The following is a 21193-nucleotide window of genomic DNA, read 5'->3' as shown; positions in this document are numbered from 1 at the left end:
TCCTCTTTCTCCTTCGCTCTGTCCGGGGGCCTTTTTGTGTGAGATGGCCAATAAGCCCCTTGTTTCAGATCGCTGCAGGAACAAGTGGAGGCTACACTCAGTGTTCACTAAACCGTAAGTCCTTTGAGGATACAGGAACACATCCACCAATCTCAAGATCAGAATGCAACAAGAGGAAGTCTGCCCACCACCGCCTTCTCTTAAAAAAAAAAAATCACAAAATCTCCAGGGACAGTAAACATTTTCTTTTGCATGGTGTCTATATTTACCAAACACTCAAAACACAATTACCAAAGACACAACTCTTATTATGAGATTACAAATATTACAACAAGAACAACTATAAACACCATTAGTTTTGCCTTTGAAAATATTGATTGTACACTAGTTACACTACTAGAAATGAGCATGCATTTTTCTCTCTGAGTGCCATAATAATCTTTCTGTCTAAATCAATGAGCTCTGGTGGCTTAGCAGCAGTAAGGAGTTGGGCTCCCAACCAAAAGGAACACAGTTCGAATCCACAAGCTGCTCTGTGGGAGAAAGATAGGCAGCCACTTCCTGTGTGATTTACTGTCTTGGAAAGTCCACAGGAGGGTCAGTTGTGAGTCTGTTCTGACTCAAGGCTATATAACAACAACATCCGCATTAGTGGGGGTAAGTGATAGGATTTCAAATCAAGTCTAAAGCTCTGGCTGGCCCTTTGAGTGATAACACCCAGGTCCTGAGCACATTGCTCCTGAGAAAGCTCTGGTGGCCTAGAGGTTAAGGATTCATGCTGCCAACCCAAAGGCATGTGATTTGAATTCATCAGCTTCTCTGTGGAAGAAACATGGACAATAATGAGCCTCAGAAACCCACTGGAGGGTCAGCTACTAGCCGATCCCGAGTCAACAATGAGTTGAGTCTGAGTTTTTAGCATTGCCCGATTCTAGAAATTCTAGGATCTTGAGCATATTTTCTTAACTGTATTACTCTGTATTGTTTTAAAAAAATGTGTAATTTTATATTTTCAGGAAAACAAAGGGGGGGAAAAAACACCAACCCCAAAACCAACCTAGAGAAAAAATTCAAATCCCTGAATTTTTCGGGTTTAATCAATTTTAAAAGCACACCTGTTCCAAATACAGACAGAAACACTGACTCTCTTTGACTGTTCTGACTCCTAAGGTTTCTGTGGTCTTAACAGCTTACTCAGTATGGACTGTGTTACACGTCAATAAAATAAAAATTCTCATCACGAACCAACATCATGCTAGATGGAGAAAAGGTTGAAATCGAAGGCAACAACTTCATCTTGCTTGGATTCACAATCAATACACTTGGTACCAGCAGTCACATGATCAGGCGATATATTGCACTGAGAAAGTCTGCAGTCAAGAATCTCCCCAAATTATTAAGAAACAATAATGTCAGTTTGAGGACTGAGGTGTGCCTGATTCAGGCCATGGTCTTTACAATCACTTGCTATGTTGCTGAGAGCCAGACAATGAATAAAGATGACAGAAGAATTGATGCCTTTGAACTGCAGTAGTACTCCATGGACTGCTAAAAGAATAAGCAGATATGTCTTGGAGAAGGTGCAACCAAAGTGCTTCGTAGAGGCAAAGATGACAAAGCTTTGTCTCACATATTTTGTGCATATTGCTAGGAGAGGCTATTTCTTGGAGAGGAATATCATGCTTGGAAAGGTGGACGACCAGTGAAGGAGAGGAGGATCCTCAAATGGTTTGACACAGTGACTACAGCAATGGGCTCAAGTATGTCAGCAAATTGAGGATGGCATAGGTTAGAACAGGGGTCTGGTCAGCTATTCACTGGATCTCTATGAGTCATACTAGATTTGATGGCACCTAACGACAACAACAACAGCTTGCACTCTCACTGCTTCCTTGGAACTGACTCATAGCTCACCCTCCAGTGGATTTTTCAGAGGTTATAAATTACATGGGAGGAGATTGTTCATCTTTTTCCTATGGAGCAGCTAGTGGATTTGAACTATCAGCCTTAGGATTGGCAGCTCAGCTTCTTACCCACTTGGCCACAATGGCTCCCTTAATTCTAAGAAGGAGCAATTTGGCAAACACAGAGGTAAATTTGAAAATAAAATAGTTAAAGGATTTACCACCAGAAAATCAAAGTAGCCATCTCATGCCAACCTATCAGCACATGTAGAAAATAATGTTCTCCATCTCTAAGCTCTTCAAGACCTAGAGTAAGAAAACCAGAAGGAACTAAGATGTCCACCATTCTTCAAGCTGGGGTGAGGGGGGGAACCTAAAGAAAAAATTCAAGTCTTGAATTTCAATACAGAAAGAATGTTATGAGCAACATACTGAATGATACAAGAAGTATCAGAAATAGATGGAAAGAATTGACACTGAACCATTTTAAGGGAAAGCAAATAATCAAAACTAATGATAGTAGAAACCCTGCTTGTTGAAACTGAGGAGGACCTCATGCACTTACTACAGAGGGTCAAGGACTGCAGCCTTCAGTATGGACTGAGGCTCAATGTCAAGAAGACAAAGATTCTCACCACTGGACCAACTGGCAGCATCAGGATGGATGGCAAAGAGATTGAGATTGTTCACAGCTTCAGTTTGCTCAACTTCACAGTCAACGCTCTTGGCACCAGCAGTCACGAAATAAAAAAGCGTATTGCGACAGGAAAGTCTGCAGTTAGGGACCTCTCTAAAGTACTCAAGAGCAACGGTGTCTCTCTGGAGACTAACGTACGCCTGATACAGGCCATGGTCTTTGCAATCACTTGTTATGCATTAGAGACTTGGACAATGACTAGGGACGATAGAAGGAGAATTGATGCCTTTGAGCTGTAGTGCTGGAGAAGAGTATTGAATGTACCATGGACTGCCAAGAAAACAAACAGATTCATCCTGGAGAGGGTTAAACCAGGCTACTCCTTGGAGGCAAGGATTCTGGGGCTTCATCTGACATACTTTGGACATGTTGTAAGGAGAGACAGGTCCTTGGAGGGGGACATCATGCTTGGGAGGGTGGAGGGACAGTGCAGGAGGGGAAGACCCTCTATGAGGTGGATTGATTCAGTGACTGGGGTAATCAGGATGGATGTGTCAGAGACAATGCGATTGGCACAGGATAGAGCAGGTTTTAGGGCTGTTGTACACAGGGTTGCTATGAGTCGCAAACGACTCAACGGCACATAACAACAACAATAGTAGAGGAAGGAATCCAGGTTGCTCTGAAGGCATTGGATTAAATAAGATGCAAGTAATTGGTGGGAAACAAATTGTGGTATTTCAACAAAGAGATGCAGCTCTGTATGTGCTCATTCATCCATGCCCAGAAATTTGGTAGACAGCTACTTGGTCAACTGACTAGAGGAGAGCCATATTTGTTCTCCATTCAAAAAAAGTGATTCAACAGAATTAAATTATCAAACAATATTATAACTATCTTGCACAAATAAAATTTTGTTGAAGGCAATTTTCAAATGGCTGGTGGAATAAATCCATAAAGAAAAGAACACAATCAAAACTCAGAGAGCTGAGGGCTGTGCAGCTGAAGACAAAGTGAGCCTTATTTCTGGGGAAGACATATCTGTTTATTCTTTTGGCCATCCATGGGATATTTAGTGCTCTCCTCCAACACCACAACTCTAAGGCATCAATAATTCTTCGATCATCCCTATACATTGTCCAGCTCGCAGATACATAGCAAGTGATTGAAAAGACCATGGTCTGAATCAGGTGCACCTTTGTCCTCAAACTAGCATCATTGCTCCTCAGCAAAAGCACAGGGTCAGTAAAAAAGAGAAAGACCTTCAGTGAAGTGGATTAATACAGTGCCTAAAACCATGAGTTTGAACCTAGCAGATCGTGAGGATGCAGCAGGACCAGGCAGGGCTTTGTTCTGTGATACATAGGGACACTATGGCTTGGATCTGATTCAGTGGCACATAATAATAATAATAATAACCTATAATTTGCCTACAAAGACCTACAAAGGAATAATGCCCAAGGGACTAGGACTCCAGCAGGATTCAGATATAGAGATAAGAGTTTATAGGCTTGAAATTTCTGGATTGTTTGTAGGCCATCCCAACAAGCTAGCACTTTATCCTTGCCTCTCTCTGCATGTCTGTGTTCACAGGAAAACGTTCCTAATCATTCTGTAGGAATTGGGTCATCACAACCAATTAAAAGGATGAGTTCTGAAGACAAGCATTCTCTTCCAGGTGTGTAGATCACTCAGCATTAATACAGGTTGAGGAGCCCAAAGTAATATTCTGTCCAAACACGAGGGGTGGTGGAGTGGAGTGCCTGATGCCCAAGCAGGTCCACCAAGAAAAGGAGAAGACCAGTGCAGGAGTGTTTAATTTTGTCCAACACGCCCAAATTAAGTCAGGAGTGGTTAATACTTGTAAGTATATTATCTATCATTAGTTATTACAGACGAGCAATAAGGGAAGTCAGTACCAGGTCAGGCGGCCTAAAGCATGCAAGTCAATTAAGCACCCCAATAAAGGTGACACCAGGCATGAGTGATTCTCAAAGAAGGTGACACACCTAGCATAGCTGGATACAAAGCAAGCCTACTGATAGCTGGATGTGTTTCACAATGCTCGTAAACTTGCCCAAGCGTCTCCCACTCTTGTGATAAATGGAAGCTCCCAAGGAAAAGCAGCAAAAAAACCCCACTAAATTAACACACAAATTGATATAGAAGAGTGACCGCCATGATGCTGAATGACTTTGGTGCCCCTGTAATCAGTGTGTTTCTATATTCACCCTAAGGCCTCATTAAAACCAAGGAGTTGATGTTTGGCCAATAAAAAGAGCTGATAAACATTCACCCTTGTACTGGGACTCTGAATGGGTGGAACCTGGGTCATTTGAGGTGTTTGATGACTGAATGCTGACAAAATACTGCTAAGAATATACAGCTTCCTTTACACTCTAGATGAGAAGCGCTTGTCGCATCCGGGAGAGTAAACAAGAACGAAAGCAACTCCCAGCCAGGGCATTGAAATTGGACTTGAAAATGTGTGTGTGAAACATGTAGTAGGAGCCACAGTGTTTAAATGGGAGGGATACATAGATGAAGAAGATTTAGGCCCTGCTCATGAGAGATTCCAGATTAGCAAGAAGGGAGTAACACACACACACCTGTCAGCAGTGTCAGAGGAGGCCTGGTGACCCTGTGGGTTATGCATTGGTCTGCTAATAGAGAGGTCAGTGGTTCAGATCCACCAGCTGCTTCTTGGAAGAAAGATGGAGTCAGTTCCCATAAAGATTACCGACTTAGGAACCCTATGGGGCAGTTCTGTACAGCCCTAAGGGGTTGCTAGGTAAAATAATCAAATCAATGGCAGTGAGGTTGATTCACTGGTTGGTTGTTAGGTTAATTGATTAGTTGGTTGGATGGTAGCAAAACTACAAACCAGATAGTGATAAGGGCTAGGCAGAAGGAACAGTAGTCAATTCTCAGTGGGAAGGTCCTAGAAGAGTTTACAGAAGAGGTGATATTTAGCTGAGCCCTATAGAGCAAATGGGAAAAAGGGGTAAATGACTAGAAAAGGGCAATGTTTTCAGTAAAGAAAGAATGGAAACAAGACTCAGACATCTGAGGGCTGTGCAGCAGAAGACAAGGTGAGCACCCTTTCTGGGGCAGTCCAAATCCTCAGACCTGAAAGCTAGATCAGGACACAAGAAGAACTGTCTTTAATGGCTTGTTCCACACTTGACTTTATTTTATTGGCCAGAGGTTTATAAAGATTTTCTTTTCTTCTCCTTTTTTTTCTGTTTCAACAGAAATATTTTCAAGTGAACTCTTTCATGGAATCCAAATGTATTTAAGAAATAAATGGCAATGCTTTCTTAGTACAAACTTAATTAAGTTTTATAATACCAGTTCTTAACGGAGCTTGTTGTTGAGTACCGTCAAGTAGGGACTGACTTGCAGTGACCCTCCAGAGGGTTTTTAGAGGCAGTTAATCGTAAGGGAGGAGACTGCCCTTCTTTCTCCCACAGAGCAGTTAGTGGATTCAAACTGTCTCTCTGTGTTGGCAGCACGATTCTATAAAACTGAGCCACTTGATCAGTGCAAACGGTCAACATGCTCAGCTGCTCACTGAACAGTCTGTCAGTCCGAGTCCACCCAAAGGTGCTTCAGAACAAATCAGCCACTAAAAGTCCTGTGGATGTACATAGGGTGGCCGTGAAATGGGATCAACTCAATGGCATCTAGTGATGCTGGATTTTTCAGTCAAGCAACAAGAAAAAATTGTTGTCTGTATAAGAGTGAGGATTTTTTTTTTCTTTTTCAGGTTCAAGTATCAGAATGTCTAATGCAAAGTGCCTGCAGCTTAAAAAAAAAATACAAGGAGGCACCACAACAAGATAAAGGTAAACAATCCACTTGAAAAATGGACACAGGACATGAACAAACACTTCACCAGAGAAGACATTCAGATGGCTAACAAGCACATGAAGAAATGTTCAAAATCCCTAACTCTAAGAGAGATGCAAATCAAAACAACTATGAGATATCATCTCACCCCAGTCACAATAGCAAAATTTAACAGAACAACAAGCAACAAATGCTGGCGAGGTTGTGGAGAGATGGGAACCCTTATTCACTGTTGGTGGAAGTGTAAAATGGTGCAACCACTGTGGAAGGCAGTATGACGCTTTCTCAAAAAGTTGCAAATAGAGATACCATTTGACCCAGCAATTGCACTACTTGGGAATATACCCCGAAGAGACCATAACTGCCACCCAAGAAGATATATGCACACCCATGTTTATCACGGCTTTGCTCACAATAGCAAGGAGTTGGAAACAACCAAAGTGCCCATCAACAAACGAGTGGATAGAGAAGCTGTGGTATATTCACACAATGGAATACTATGCTGCATTGAAAAACAAGGAACTCATGAAATATTATACAAAATGGGTGAGCCTGGAGGACATTATGCTGAGTGAAATATCTCAGTTACAAAAGGACAAATACTGCAGAGTGCCACTGTTGTAAAACAGGACTGACATCGGGATTGGGGGGAGACTGAGAAAGATGGCATAAATAATGTATACTGCATTGAAACAGATGAGGGAGAAAACTGTTTAGAAGGGATAGTGATTAGGTATTATTGTCATGACAGGAGTCCAGAACAAAGGCTGCCTAGTGGAGTGTACTTGGGGGAAGGAATTATATAACAAAACAATGAAAGAATTTTTCTTTTACTTTTCAAAGAGAAGAATGAATTGGGGCGGGGAAGGGATGGGCAAGTAGAAAAGTGCAACAATGAATGAATGGAAATCCTCAGTCTCTGTAAACTTTCATTAAAATTAATAATAATAGAAAAATAAAATTAAAAAAATACAAGGAGGCAGGAGACTAGTTATTGAATGTAGATGTGGGGGTGTTTCTGGGATTCAGGATTGTTGATGGAGGTGCTGAATGAATATCACCAACACACTCAGTCCATTTCTTAGCTTTGGGCTCTTCATTCTGAACATGGGCTTCCTCTCTGGGTGTTCCCAGCAGCTCCAGGCTTAACAACTTCTTTATCTAGAGCCATCTTCTCCCTAACAGATCTAATACAGGCCCAGAATGATGCCTTATCGGCTTGACTCATATATCCATCCCTATCAACCTGTCTCTGTGTGATCAGGACATCTGGTACATACAAGTGTCCATGCCCTCCATGCAATCTGTGAGCTCCACGGGCTGGTGCCTAAAAGGAGAATTGAAGTTGTTGCCAAACAAATGGATGTTGAGCAGCAAAAGCTGTCTGCTCCATTTTGACTCCTAAGGAAATTTTAAATTTGAGATGCTGTTGAATGTTATCATTGTTGTGTGATGACAAGTTGATTCCAACTCATCACAACTCGATACCGCAGTCGAATTTTCCTCTTGGGTTTCCTAAACTATAATCTTTATGGGAGCATATTCCCAAGTCTATTCTCCCCCGGAGAATCTGATGAGTGCAAACCTTAGAACTCTGGATTAGCAGCTGAGCACTTAACCTTTGAACTACAAAGGGCTCTTTTCAATTTGGGATAGTAAGCAAACAATCATGGCCATCAAGTCAGAACGAACCCATAGCTGACTCTCCTGGTGGGTGTTTGGAGGCTGTAAATAGCACAAGAGGAGACTGCCCATCATTCTCCCTCAGAGCAGCAAGTGGATTTGAACCACCTGTCTTTGGGTTGGTAGCGCAACATCTAATCCACTAGGCCACCAAAACTCCCTAAATGTGGATAAGAGATAATAATTGCAGGTTTGTATCAGTCTTAACAGGCAGTTTGCTTCTGCATTTTATTTTTGCACATTACTAAGAAGGATCCAGATTCATATATGTGAGAAGTAACCTTTTTTTTCCCTTTTTCTTCTCTCAAACGGCATTCCTAGCTCACTTTGGATATTGTTCAGTTGCACCAGTGTTGAAGCCTGGTAGCTCTGGCAGTGAAGTCCATGGGGAGTTGTGTTGTTGAGTAGTGCCAGAAAGCTGCACTTCTCTGACAGTTCAATTCAAATACACTAGCAGCTCCACAGAAAACTATGGGCAATCTCCTGCCGTGCAGTTTGCATCCTCCAAAAGCCCACTGTAGGGTCAGATCTGAGTTGGTTCCAATTTAACTGCCATGAGTTTAAGCTTTTATTTTGAAAGTTAAAAGAGGAGTCGAAAGAAATTTTCCTTCTATAAACCATGAACAGGCTCCTTTGTTAAACATTCATTAGGAAAATCACCTTTCAACTATGTCTGTAATAAGATGAGCAATTAAGCAGCATCATTATGTTTTAGTCCAGACGTCTCAGTGCCCATCATTCAAAATTTTAATACCATTTAAAAATAAAAGTGTTGTGGCGCTATTTGAGTCCCAATTTTAAGTTTGAACTCTGCTGCTGACATGTCATTAGAAAGGGTAAGTAAGCATGATGGTATTGCAACTTTACATTGCCAAATTGAGTCTATTCAGCTTTAAAAGAAAAACATCAGCAAGCTGATGCAATTCTGTTCTATCCAAGTGCTGTTTTGCTAAGTTTCATTTGGGGGAAAGAAGTGATTCACTCACTCAGTAAGCAATTGGTAAGTCCCTACTATGTGTTACATAAAGCGCTCTGGTGGTAAAAAGTGATGCTGCCAACCCAAAAGGCAAGCAGTTTGAATCCACCAGCTGTTTCTCAGGAGAGAGACGGACAGTCTCTAAAAACCCACTGGGGTGAGGAGGGGCAGCCACTGGGGGATCAGCTATGAGCTGGTTCCGACTTGACAGCACCTAACGGCAAGAATAACGTGTTACATGCATGGTCCAGGAGCTAAGCACATAAACAGCATCCAACCCGGGGCCTGACTTTCAGGATTCTGGTCAGGGAGACTCGCAAACATGACTCATCATAACGTCACCAAGTGCCATAATAGCGGCATGACTATGGCCTGTTGTCAACTAGGTTCTTCCAGGTTGTCAGGGAAAGAAAAGCGCTCGGGTGGCATGGATTAGTGTGGTTCATTGTAAGGCTACAGGAGGAAGTGCAGGCAGAGCAGGAAGTAGAGTCAGCAGCTGCCTGGCGGGGCCCACAGGGACAGACATGTCATTCAGGGTGTAGTACGGCTCCAACCACCTGCCTTTCTGGACATTGCTTCAGAGGCAAGCATCTGTTGCTCCCTCTCTAGGGCTCTGCCAGGGAGTTGACTCAGCTCCAATCTGCCTCTGCTTTCTCTGTCCCTGTTGCCAAGTCCTTTCTGCAAATCTTCTCTCTACTCTTTGTCTCTGGCTGCATCATGGCTTCCACAGCCATGTGGACAAGGCTTTCAGGTTTCTCTCATTGTCTTTCGAGACTATTGGCTTACTTTCTTGATGAATGTCTAGGAAGCTTTGTTTGGTTGGCCAATCATCACCTAGGATACAAGGACAATATTGAGCAGAGGTCTTGTACTCGCCCACCCCATTGGTCACTGAACATCCCAGTATGGCTGCCTTTGGGTCAGGCTTCAACTCCAGTTCAATCCATCATAGCCAGGGAAGTAGCACGTTAGTATAGACCAATCCTGGTGCAGAGCACCATCTGCAGCAACATCTTTCACAGAAGAGTGCAGATTTAGAAGGCGGACAAGTCATCATAGACTTTCTTGCAGTACAACGAATGCCCACCACCATCTGAAGTTGGACCGTCAACCCTTCAACTTTGCTGTAAATGGTGGTAGAGCTGGGAGATCTTTCAAAAGACAATTTTGGAGTGAATTACTTGAAACAGCTAAAAATTTATAAAGGAGCACTGATAGCACAATGGCTAAGAGCTTAGCTGTTGCTCTTGTTAGTTGCCTATGAGCCGAGTATGACTCATGGTGACCCTGTGAACAACAGATCTGAACGCTGTCCAATCCTCTGCCATCTTCACAATCACTTACAAACTAGAGCCCAATGATGCAAGCACTGTGTCAGTCCAACTCACTGAGGGTCTTCCTCTCTTTTTTGCTGACCTTCCTTCTTTCCAAGAATGATATCCCCTTCCAAAAAAAGAGCCTCTCCTAGCAACATGCCCGAAGTAGGTGAGATGATGCATTTCCATCCTTGCTTCCAAGGTGCATTCTGGCTGCACTTTTCCCAAGATCTGTCTGTTCTTTTGACAGTCTATGGGACATTGGGTCCTCTTCTCCAACACAATAATTCAAAGCCATCAATCCTTCTTCTGTCATCTTTACTGACAGAATTCTTCTTCTGTCATCCAGCTCAGAGGCATAACAAGTCATTGAAAAGACCATGACCCGAATCAGATGCATCTTAGTTTTCAAATTAACGTGATTGCTCCTCAGTATTTTCAAGAATTCCCTGACAGTAGACCTTCAATGCCTAATATTCAATGCCTCAAACCTGTTCTGGAGATATATTCTTTTTTTTTTTTTTAGATTCATGTCGAATAGACCTCGTATTGTAGTTCTTATAGACTTGCTTTCATTTTTTTCTTCAGCTTCAATTTGAACTTGCGCATATATTATCTTCCACATTAGCACCTGGTCTTAATTTGACTGCTGACACTGAGATTCTCCAATGATTCCTTCCACAGATGTAGTCAATCTGATTCCTGTGCTGTCTGTCAAGTGAAATCTATGTGTAGACACACTTCCCATGTATTTTAAAAAGCCATTTTCAATGAATAAGTCATGTTGTTGTTATGTGCCGTCAAGTCGTTTGCAACTCATAGCGACCCCATGTACAACAGCCCTAAACCGTGCTCATAGAACACACAAAATTCAATCATTTGTTGTCCAGTCTCATTTCTGTCACCAAGACTGCACTTTCCAGCAATCATTCCTTCCTCATTGTTGACAACTTTTATATTCCAGTCCCCAATCATTATTAACATATCTTGGTTGCATGTTTGGTCAATTGTAAGAAGTCCTCTTTTACCTTAGTTGTTATATATATATATATTTGAATAATAGTCATATTGACAGGGCTTCCTTACATGCTTACGGATATCACTCACAACATTGAACAGATCTTGACATTGTCTTTTGCACTGTGAATGCAACCCCATTCTTCCTTAGCTTTTCATTCCTGACATATTAGATCATGCGACTATGCTTGACAACTCACTTAAAAATTGGTGGTGCAACCTGCCAGCTGCTCAGTGAGATAAAAGAGCTGGTGATCTGTTCCCTAACTATTTCAGCCTACGAAACCCCCTGGGGAAGCTCTTCTGTGTCTTATAGGGTCCCTGCAAGTCACAATCAATATCATGCAACAATAATAAACTTTAAAAGAGTGCCAATACTTAGTTTAGATGGAACTTCTTGAAAAATCATGATACACGTGTTTGTTTGGGGTTTTTTTGGTACCCACTGTTCACACCTATATTTCGAGTTTGGAAATACATATTTGCAAGCAGCAATACAAAAGTTTCATGAAGAATGCATAATGTTTGAAAATTATGAAAACATCCCTGCTACCAATATATTTCTAAATATAAAAACTGGCTACCATATTGTGGCTTCTTTGTAATGAGAGAAGTTCAATTTCAAAACAGATAAAATTGTCTTTAGGTGTGAATGGTATGAATGACAGTCTTTTTTTAAAATGTCGTAGTCATTTGGGATCCTTAAGCATGTGAAGACTCGTAGAGGAGGGACCACGAAGGAACAAGGATTGTCTTAGGGCATCTCCAGGTAAGCCAGAACTGGGAATGCCTCTGGGTCTTCTGTATCAGGAGCAGAAGCACTTGACTTATCAGTCCTGAGGTCACGATTGGGACGGCTACCACGCCCAAGTCCTCCTCTCTCTCCCCTGCCATCATGTCCTGGTTGGCCAAAATTAATCTCCATCAGCTACTTCCTGCTGAAAAGGGACGCTGTGGGTTTCAGGGTGAAGATCTTCTCTCACTATTCTAAAGGGCCCCTTTGGCAGTAGGAAACACATAAATAGAATACGCCATCCCCTTTTCCTTATGACTCAGGGTGAAGTCTCAGGGAAGAGTGATAGGGAATGGCAAAGGATACACTGACAAAGAAGATTAATCAGAACTGGCTTTGACAAGCACTGTGGCATTTGGACAAGAACAAACTGGGAGGAGGGTAGAGAGAATAGTGCAACAACGAATGAACGGAAACCCAAAATCTCTGTAAATGTTTATGAAAATTAATAAAATATAATTATAGGGGGAAAAAAGTAGATATTTCTAGAACTAGGAAAAGGCATACTTATCAGTGGTGATCAGGAAGGGTAATGAGAAAGAAAAAAAAAAACAAAACACCCAGGGAGATCCCTGTCGAAGGATCCCCAAGCTTGTCTTAGTGGTGGTGGTGGAAAAATTTGAGTGGTGATGGTTACAACCATAATTAATGCTACTGAGCTATAAAGAAAGGTAAGACTGTGAGGGAAATTGAAAGAATTTTTTCGAATTTGCATTAGAATTTTGTAAATAAACTAGTTTAAAAAATAAATAAAAAAATAAAGGTAAAAAAAAATTAATCTCCAGTTGAGACATTATATAATTTGCCGGCTTCTGGATATGATGGTCCATACTGAGTCTTCCCTATGAGCCTCTTTGCTCTTTGACTTACGAAGAACAAATCCTTTCTTCCATTGTCCATCAGCACTTTCATTTGGTTTTCAGATATTAAACTCTACTTTTGCCCAATCTTTATTTTGAATAGCCTCCCACTCATCCAATGTCATCTCTTTTTGACCCTCTTCCTTTACCTCTTCAACTTCATTCTCCTTATTCTCAGTGTCGGCCACTGGATGTTCTTCACCTTCTGGTGCTTCCTCAGTTACGTTGATTGATCCAAGTCACTGCAATTAAAAGACACTGTTTTCTGAATGAATCTGTGGCACTCTGTTAATTCACCAGTTCCCCAGTTGTGTGATCTGCTATCTCCACGTTTGTCTTCACTATAATGTGAAAAAGATCTATCACTTCCACTATGCCTATTACATACACATTTGCCATGAAAATCAAATCCATTTCCTTGACCCGCACCACGTATACGGCCTCCTCTACCTCTTCCAAGACCACCATGACCTAGGATAGGCAGGTCAATAATCAGTCTAACAAGTGAAAATTCTCCTCCTTCACTCTTTTCTTCAAGTGGTTCTTCAAATCATCTTCCCAGAGAAGGTAGGTCTCTTTCTGGTCTTCTATCAATTATTTTCCCTTCACCCTGAAGCTGTTATCAGGTCTTCCAACCAGTCTTATTCCTTCTTTCTTAAGCACCACAGATGGCTGCACCTCCTCTTTCTTGTCAGCCATGCCAGCACTGGGGGGGAGGGGGGCAGCAGGTTCCTGTGGTCCTTCTGAGACTCTATGCAGTTGTTTGTCTGCTGAGTTAGAGTTGGTCTGGGCTGTGGTGTGAGTTTTGCTTTGGGCCCTGGGACCCCCAACGTCACCCACATTTGCTTCTTTTTTTCTTGTTCTCTGCTGCCTTCAGCTCCTCAAAGGGATCCAGTTTGACATCAAATAACTGGTTGAATTAGTTGGTAACCACGCAGCTGAAGCCTTTCTGTAAGTGCCCAAGGCAAGAAGGTGGCTCAGCCGCCATTCCTCCACAGATTGTAGCCGGCCGTGCCAAGCCAAAAGTGCCTGTTTCAGCTCTTCCCACAAGATGAGAACACAACACAAGAAACCAAACAGATATGTCTTGAGAAAGTGTAACTAGAGGGCTTCTTGAAGGCAAGGATGGCAAAGCTTCATCTCACATACTTTGGCCATATTGCTAGGAGACTCTGTTCCTTGGAAAAGAACATCATACTTGGAAAAGTGGAGGAGTTAATAAAAAAAAGAGGAAGACCCTCAGTGTGATGGATTGACACAGTGACTGCAGTAATGGGCTCAAGTATGTCTGAGATGATGAGGATAGCATAGGATAGGTTCATGTCTGTTGTTCATAGAGTCGCTTTGAGACATAGTCAACAGCACCTAACAACAGCAACAACAGTTATTAGTGGTAATATTACACAGTCTCACAGAAGAATCATGATTGGAAGTATATTTCACAGCAAGGAAAAATGCTCACTAACATTGTTACACGCTTAACAATTGCATGAACATTTTCTAATGACTAGTACAAGACTAGTTCCTTTAAGACAGAGGTTAACAGCATTCCAAATGTCCTAACTGCTATGCCATTCCATCCTCTCAGACACTGTTTATTCCTCCTACCTTCAGTCCTTCCACTCTGGAGTCTGTGATTTGCTGAAAGTTTCATACAAACTAAGAATAGGATTGGGGAAGTTGCTCACATGATTGTGGATTGTAGGCTGATGTATGTGGTCAAAGAGACCAGTGAACCAAGGGCCATGAGCCTGCAGGCTAAGGTTATCAACTGTTGACTGTTAGATGTTGACTATTGTCAGTTGTTAGCTGTTGGTTGTTGACTATTGGTTGACTATCGACTCTCAGCACAACTAGAGCAGGTTAGATGCAAGTTCCCAAATGAACAAGTGTTGAACTTGCCAGAATCATTTCTTTATAGAAGATCTCAGGACTACCTCTAGGAGAACTAAGAGTAGTGACTTGGGTAATATCTTCTAGTAGAATGAAGTTTGTAGCCAACCCAAAAGGCCTTTGGGCACCCATCTGGGGCTATTTCCAGGCTGGGAAGATGAGCAGAAAGGCCTTATTTAGCAAAGGTATATTTTCTGGTTTGAGGTTGAGACTAGGGTGTGGCTGCTGCTCACATTAGGGTGTGAGCTGATTGGATGAACTGATTTGATTTGGCCTCTCATTTAAAAAGGCTTTTAGCTGCCAGTCTGGGGCTATTTCCAGGGTCAGAAGATGAACATAACAGCTGGATACTGCTAAAGTGTGTTTTCTGGTTTGGGGTTGAGACTAGGGTGTGGCTGTTGCTCACATTAGGGAGTGAGCTTATTGGATTTGGCCTCATATTTTTAAAGGATTTTGGTTGCCAGCTGGGGCTATTTCCAGGCTAGGAAGATGAGTGGAACAGCTTCACTTAGCAAAGGTGTGTTTTCTATTCTGGAGTTGAGACAAGGATATGACTGTTGCTCACAACAGGGTGTAAGCTGATTGGATTTGGCCTCATATTTAAAAAGGCTTTTGGGCCCTTGAGCCTGTTTTTTTGTGGATCTCCCAAATAAAACAGTCTTGGAAGCAGGAGTGGCATCCACTTAAAAAAAAAAAAAAGCTTGCTTCCAGAAACTCTATGAACTTGGAGAAAAGATGAAAGTTTTGTGTTCAAGACTTTCATTCATAGGTCATTATGGGTCATCTATGACTCTACAGCACTTAAAAACAATAACAACAACAATATAGTAAATATCTCATCCTTGAATGAGGTCTTAAGCATAAACAAAAGGCTATGGATGAAAAGCCTATGTTATTTAAATCACTGTGCTACAACATTGTATGTTCAAAAAAAAAAACTACAACCATTATATGTTCAATAAAAACCAGTACAAATAACATTAACAAAACCTGGGAAATTGGAAAAAGAACATAAATGAGGAAGGTATGTCTGAATTATACACTTAAATAGGAAGAACATGAAAAATTATTCTGGAAATTCTGGCTTTAATAAACAAATAAATATAAAGTTGTTTTATATTAAAAAGAAAAAACAACACACTTTATGAAATGAACTCTGAGCAACACACGCGCACACCCCTAGTATATACTATCATTAATGAATTAATAGTATATTAAAGAAAACCCACTACACAGATACTATGTTATCATTAATTAATTAATTATATCTAATTTTGTATAATTCCACTGAATTATGAAATTGAATAGAGAGAATATGGGGAGCTCTGACGGCCTAGTGGCAAGGAGCTGCAACTACAAACCCAGAGGTGCATGGTTCGAATCCACCAGGTGCTCTGCCAGGGAAGGAGGGACAATCTCCTCCTGTACCAGTCAGATCTGATTTGACGGTACACTCACACAAAAATAAAAAAAAAAAGAAAAGAGAGAATAAATCAAAAAAGTAATTAAACTGTTGACTTTGTCTCTTTCTGTGGATGGGAGAATGATATTTAAGTTTATGTTCTTTCTTAAACAGCCAAAAGTAAAAATGAATGAATAAAATTAAAACTTCAGTTATGAGTTATATGTTGTTAGATGCCATTGAGTTGATTTTGCCTCAAGTAGTAAAGCCATGTAGAAAAGTCCAATAAAGTCTTCTGGGATGTCATCTTTACAGGAGCAGATTACCATAGTGACTACAACACTGAGCATCAGTATGACAGACATCATAATGATGGGACAACCTTCCACAAAGTGCCAAGTTCCAATCTGCTGTTCACAGGGCTGCTATGAGTCATAGTAGACTTGATGGCACCTAACAACAACAGTAGAAACTCCATGTAACAGAGTAGAAAAGTCTCGTGGAGTTTTCTAGGCTGCAATCTTTACAGGAACCTATCTGAAAGCCTCTGGGTGGGTTCAGAACAACTTCCGGTTAGCAGCCAAATGCCTGCCCACTATACCACCAGTGGTCCTATACAGCATATAAAGCAACACATAATGTAAAGGGTCATTCTTTCCCAATAGACAAACTCACAAACCCAAATGGAATAACTGTGACTGTGACTTTAACAATGGGCTCAAGCATGTCAACGACAGTGAGTATGGGGCAGGACAGAGCAAGGTTCAGGTCTGTTGTTTATAGGGTGGCTATGAGTTGCAGTTGACTTCACAGCATCTAACATTAACAACAATGGATGCCCAAAAGAAATGGCAAATTACAATGAGATATCATCTCACTCCAGTAACAGTGACAAAGTTTAACAGGACAGTAAGCAATAAATGTTGGAGAGGATGTGGTGAGATAAGAACTCTTTTACATTGTTGGTGGGATTGTACAACCGTACAACCATGCTGGAAGGCAGTTTGGCACTTCCTCAAAAAGCTGAACATAGAAATTCCATATGACTCAGCTATTCCATTGCTTGGAATAATACCCAAGAAAATGAGAACTGACACTCAAAAGGAAAGTTGTACACCAATGTTCATAGCAGCATTATTCACCATTGCAAGAACATGGAAACAGAGCAGATGTCTAAGCACAAATGAATGGATTGAGAAGTTGTGGTACATTCATACAATAGAATACTACGCAGCACACAGAAGCAATAATTTTATAATTTACTACCTAAATTGAGAGGGACTGGACAGCATTATGCTAAGTGAACTAACTCAGTCCCACGAGGACAAATAGTGTATAAAACCATTATTGTGGAATGAGTATGAGGATCCAAAGTGGGGTATGGGGGTGAGGGGATGGTGGAGGGTGGAAATAGATGGGTGAGGATGGGAGGGGGTAGGGTGTTAATCATAGGGTTGCACAATTCAATGGGTGGTGGGGTAAAGGAAATGAGAAGGATCTTTTGTGAAAAATAATGTATTCAAAATGTAAATAAATCAGATGAATATAAAAAATTTTTAAAAATTACATTTTAAAAAATTAAACACGTGTGTGTGTGTGTGTGTGTGTGTGTGTGTGTGTCTGTGTGTGTGTGTAAAAGTAATGGTAGATTTTGCCTTTGAGGATGGTGGAAGAAATGAGAAAATGCTGATATCTTAGCTGAGTCTCTAGTAATAGTTACTGTGTTTTCAACACAGAGATACAGAGAAGAAGAAAAAAAGAGATCTTTTTCTTCCATTCTTTTTTTTTTGTCTTTGAAAAAGATTTTATTAAAGGTCTTTACAAAGCAACTTCCAAATATTCAGATCCAGTTGCCAAGGAGACCCTATTATGCAGTTGGGACTGGCTGAGGCATAGCAGGTGGCTCTGGCTTCCCACCTTTCTGCTCGGAGATGGGGGTGGTAGGCAGTATCTTGTCTTTGGGCTCCACAATGCTCACGCGGTCAGGGAGGGGCTTTTTAGGGCCAATCTTTCCACTTGGGTCCCAGGGCAGCATGATCTTTACTTTGATGCCCAGCACACCTGGAGGACACCACAATTAGGCTCTCACAGTGGTTTCTATCACTCTACATAACAGGACAGAAACTGCTTACTCAAGCACACTATAGCTGGTCCCTTTTTTCTTCCATTCTTGAGTTCTAAAGTAATTTTTAAAATAAGATACAAAAAGATATTTATTCACATTCAAGTTTGTTGCACCATACTTCACAATAGCAAGAGTCCATCAATGAATGAATAGATAGTGTAATTATGGTATAGTCACACAATGTAATACAGTGAAACACTGAAAAGCAATGAAGAATTTATGATAACCTAGAGGACATTATGCTGAGTGTAAAATCCCTCAAAACCATTGCCACAGTTGGAACCAGTTCATCACAGACCCTCCATCAGGTTTTCAGAGGCAGTAAGTCACTCAAGAGGGGATTGCCATCATCCTCCCTCTGAGCCCCTGCTGGAATCAAACTCCCCGAGAAGGGATGACTTTGGATTGGTAGCATAATTCTTTAGTGAAATAAGTCAATCATGAAAGGGTAACTATATAAGACCACTGTTATGAAAAGGCTAGAGAAAGATTTATAAACACAGATATATTCTAGTGTGATCCAAGAGAGGGGAAAGGAGAGGAATAAAAAACTATAGATAAATAATAAATATGCCTTAAGACAGATGAAGAAAAGACAAAATGGGATGAATCAGACATTGTGTGTATTGTAACTAATGTTATGGTACAAAATGTGCATGAATGATTAAAAAAATATGCTTTGTAAAGTTTCACTTACACCACAATTTTTTTAAAAGTGAAGAATAAGGCAGATGGGAGATCAATCTGTCATTTTTGTTTGATAAACTTGATCTTGAAGAAGGCTTTATAGCTGCAAATAAACAGGTTTCCAATTCTAAACCTAGAATTAAACCAAGTTATCCATCCAGTTGCAAGTATTGGGAGACCTGCGTAGACGTTCTGGTGGAAGGCAAGGCCCCTTTAAATCTACAACTGGAGAATCAGAGAGCCTTCTCAGCAAGCAGGCAGATTCTGAGAAGAAAAGGAGAGCAAGAGTCTTCAACTCACACTCTTGGTGTTTTTCTTCTTATGTGTGGAAGTGTTTCTCCCAAACCACTATACTGAAGTTCTGGCTGAACATGTGATCTTTTCTGGAGGAGGAATGTCTTATATTACCAGTTAAGTCATACTGGAATAGGGACCTCTAGTGTCCTAGTAGGTAAGGAGTTGTGCTACCAATCCAAAGTCAGACTGTTCAAATCCACCAGCTGCTCAGCAAGAGAAAGATGAGCAATCTTCTCCCTGATGATTTATAGCCTTTGAAAACCTGCTGGAGAGTCACCTACAAGTCAGTTCTGACTCAATGCAAGGAGTTTGGAAATTTTTTGGAGTAGGGTGAATCCTAAGTCTAATTCCCTCTGAAAGGTGTTTCATAAATGGGAAAAACACACATAGAAGCAGAGTCAAGCAATCATGGAAGGAGAAACATTCATAAGCAGTAAAGGCACATCAAGGATTGTCAGCAGACACCAGAAACCAAGTTGTTGTTGTTAGTTGCCATCAAGTTGAGTACGACTCATAGTGACCCTATGAACAAAAGATCTGAACCCTGTTCTATCCTGTGCCATCCTCACATCTCCTGACACACTAAAGTCCATTGTGGCAGTCACCAAGTCAGTCCACCTGGATGAGGGTCTTCCTATCCTTCACTGACCCTTCACCCTTCCCAGCATCATGTCTTTCTCCAAGGAATAGTCCCTCCTAGCAACATGTCCAAAGTATATGAGGCAAAGCCTCATCATTCTTGCTTCTAAAGAGCACTCTGGTTGCACTCTCTCCAGGACATATCTGTTCTTTTGGCCATCCATGGGACGGTCAGTGCTCTCTCTTCTCCAACACCACAACTCAAAAGCATCAATTCTTTTTCATCATCCCTATTCATTGTCCAGCTGTCAGATGCATAGTAAGTAAGCAGAAAGACCATGGCCTAAATCAGATGTAGCTTAGTCCTCAAAAGCTTAGTCCTCAAACTGACATCATTATTCCTCAATAATTTGAGGAGAAGTCCCTACCTGAAAACTTTTCCAATGCAATACATATTCTGGTTTCCTGTCTGCTGGTACCAAAGGTGTTATTTGTAGATCCAAGTAATATGAAGTTGTTGACTGTTTCAATTTCTTCATCTACCATGATGTTGCCTATTGGTCCAGTGAAAACTCCGAGATGTAAAAGGGCTCCTTTCTCAAAATCCTCCAAAGGAGTCAACTTGCTTGATAGCCTAATTTGGACTACAAACTTTCAGAAATATGATAAATTTCTTTTCTTTAAAACTATCAACTTTGTGGAATTGGCTTGTTCCACAGGGAAGTAAAGGCCAGGCCTCTCTGGTGATTTAAATTCACCAGAGAATCTAAGGGGGAAAGCTGGACAATCTGTCCTCCATGTGATTTACAATCTTAGAAACTCCAAGGAGGGTAAGCACTAGATGGAGTTTTGGTTTTGGTTTTTTTTTTTTAATTAGAAGGAAGAAACATCCTTTCTTTGCACTCACCAATAAGATTAGGCAACTTCTGCACCTAGTAAGGGACAAGATTATTCACCTGTGGGACTTACTCTATGTAAAAGAAAATACTACAAGGAATTGCACTGTCAGAACAAAAGTACATGGTTCTAATCCACCAGCTGCTTTGCAGGAAAAAGATGAGCAATTAACTCCTATATGATTTACTGTCTCTGAAAACCCATTGGAGGATCAGCTATGGGTGGGTTCTAACTTAAGGATACATAACAATACAACATAAATGGGAAAGACATAC

General features: G+C 41.1%; 1 pseudogene; it reads right to left on the bottom strand.

Annotated features, from left to right (window-relative positions):
• Window positions 1-12139: 12139 nt before the first annotated feature.
• LOC102851604 lies at window positions 12140-14026 on the bottom strand (annotated as a pseudogene).
• Window positions 14027-21193: the final 7167 nt, after the last annotated feature.

Source organism: Elephantulus edwardii, unplaced genomic scaffold (genome assembly GCF_000299155.1).
Source record: "Elephantulus edwardii isolate Elephantulus edwardi_28Jun2011 unplaced genomic scaffold, EleEdw1.0 scaffold00167, whole genome shotgun sequence".
Classification (NCBI taxonomy): Eukaryota; Metazoa; Chordata; class Mammalia; order Macroscelidea; family Macroscelididae; genus Elephantulus; species Elephantulus edwardii.
The sequence above is the reverse complement of the archived record's forward strand: the minus strand, read 5'-3'. Positions and strand labels throughout refer to the sequence as shown.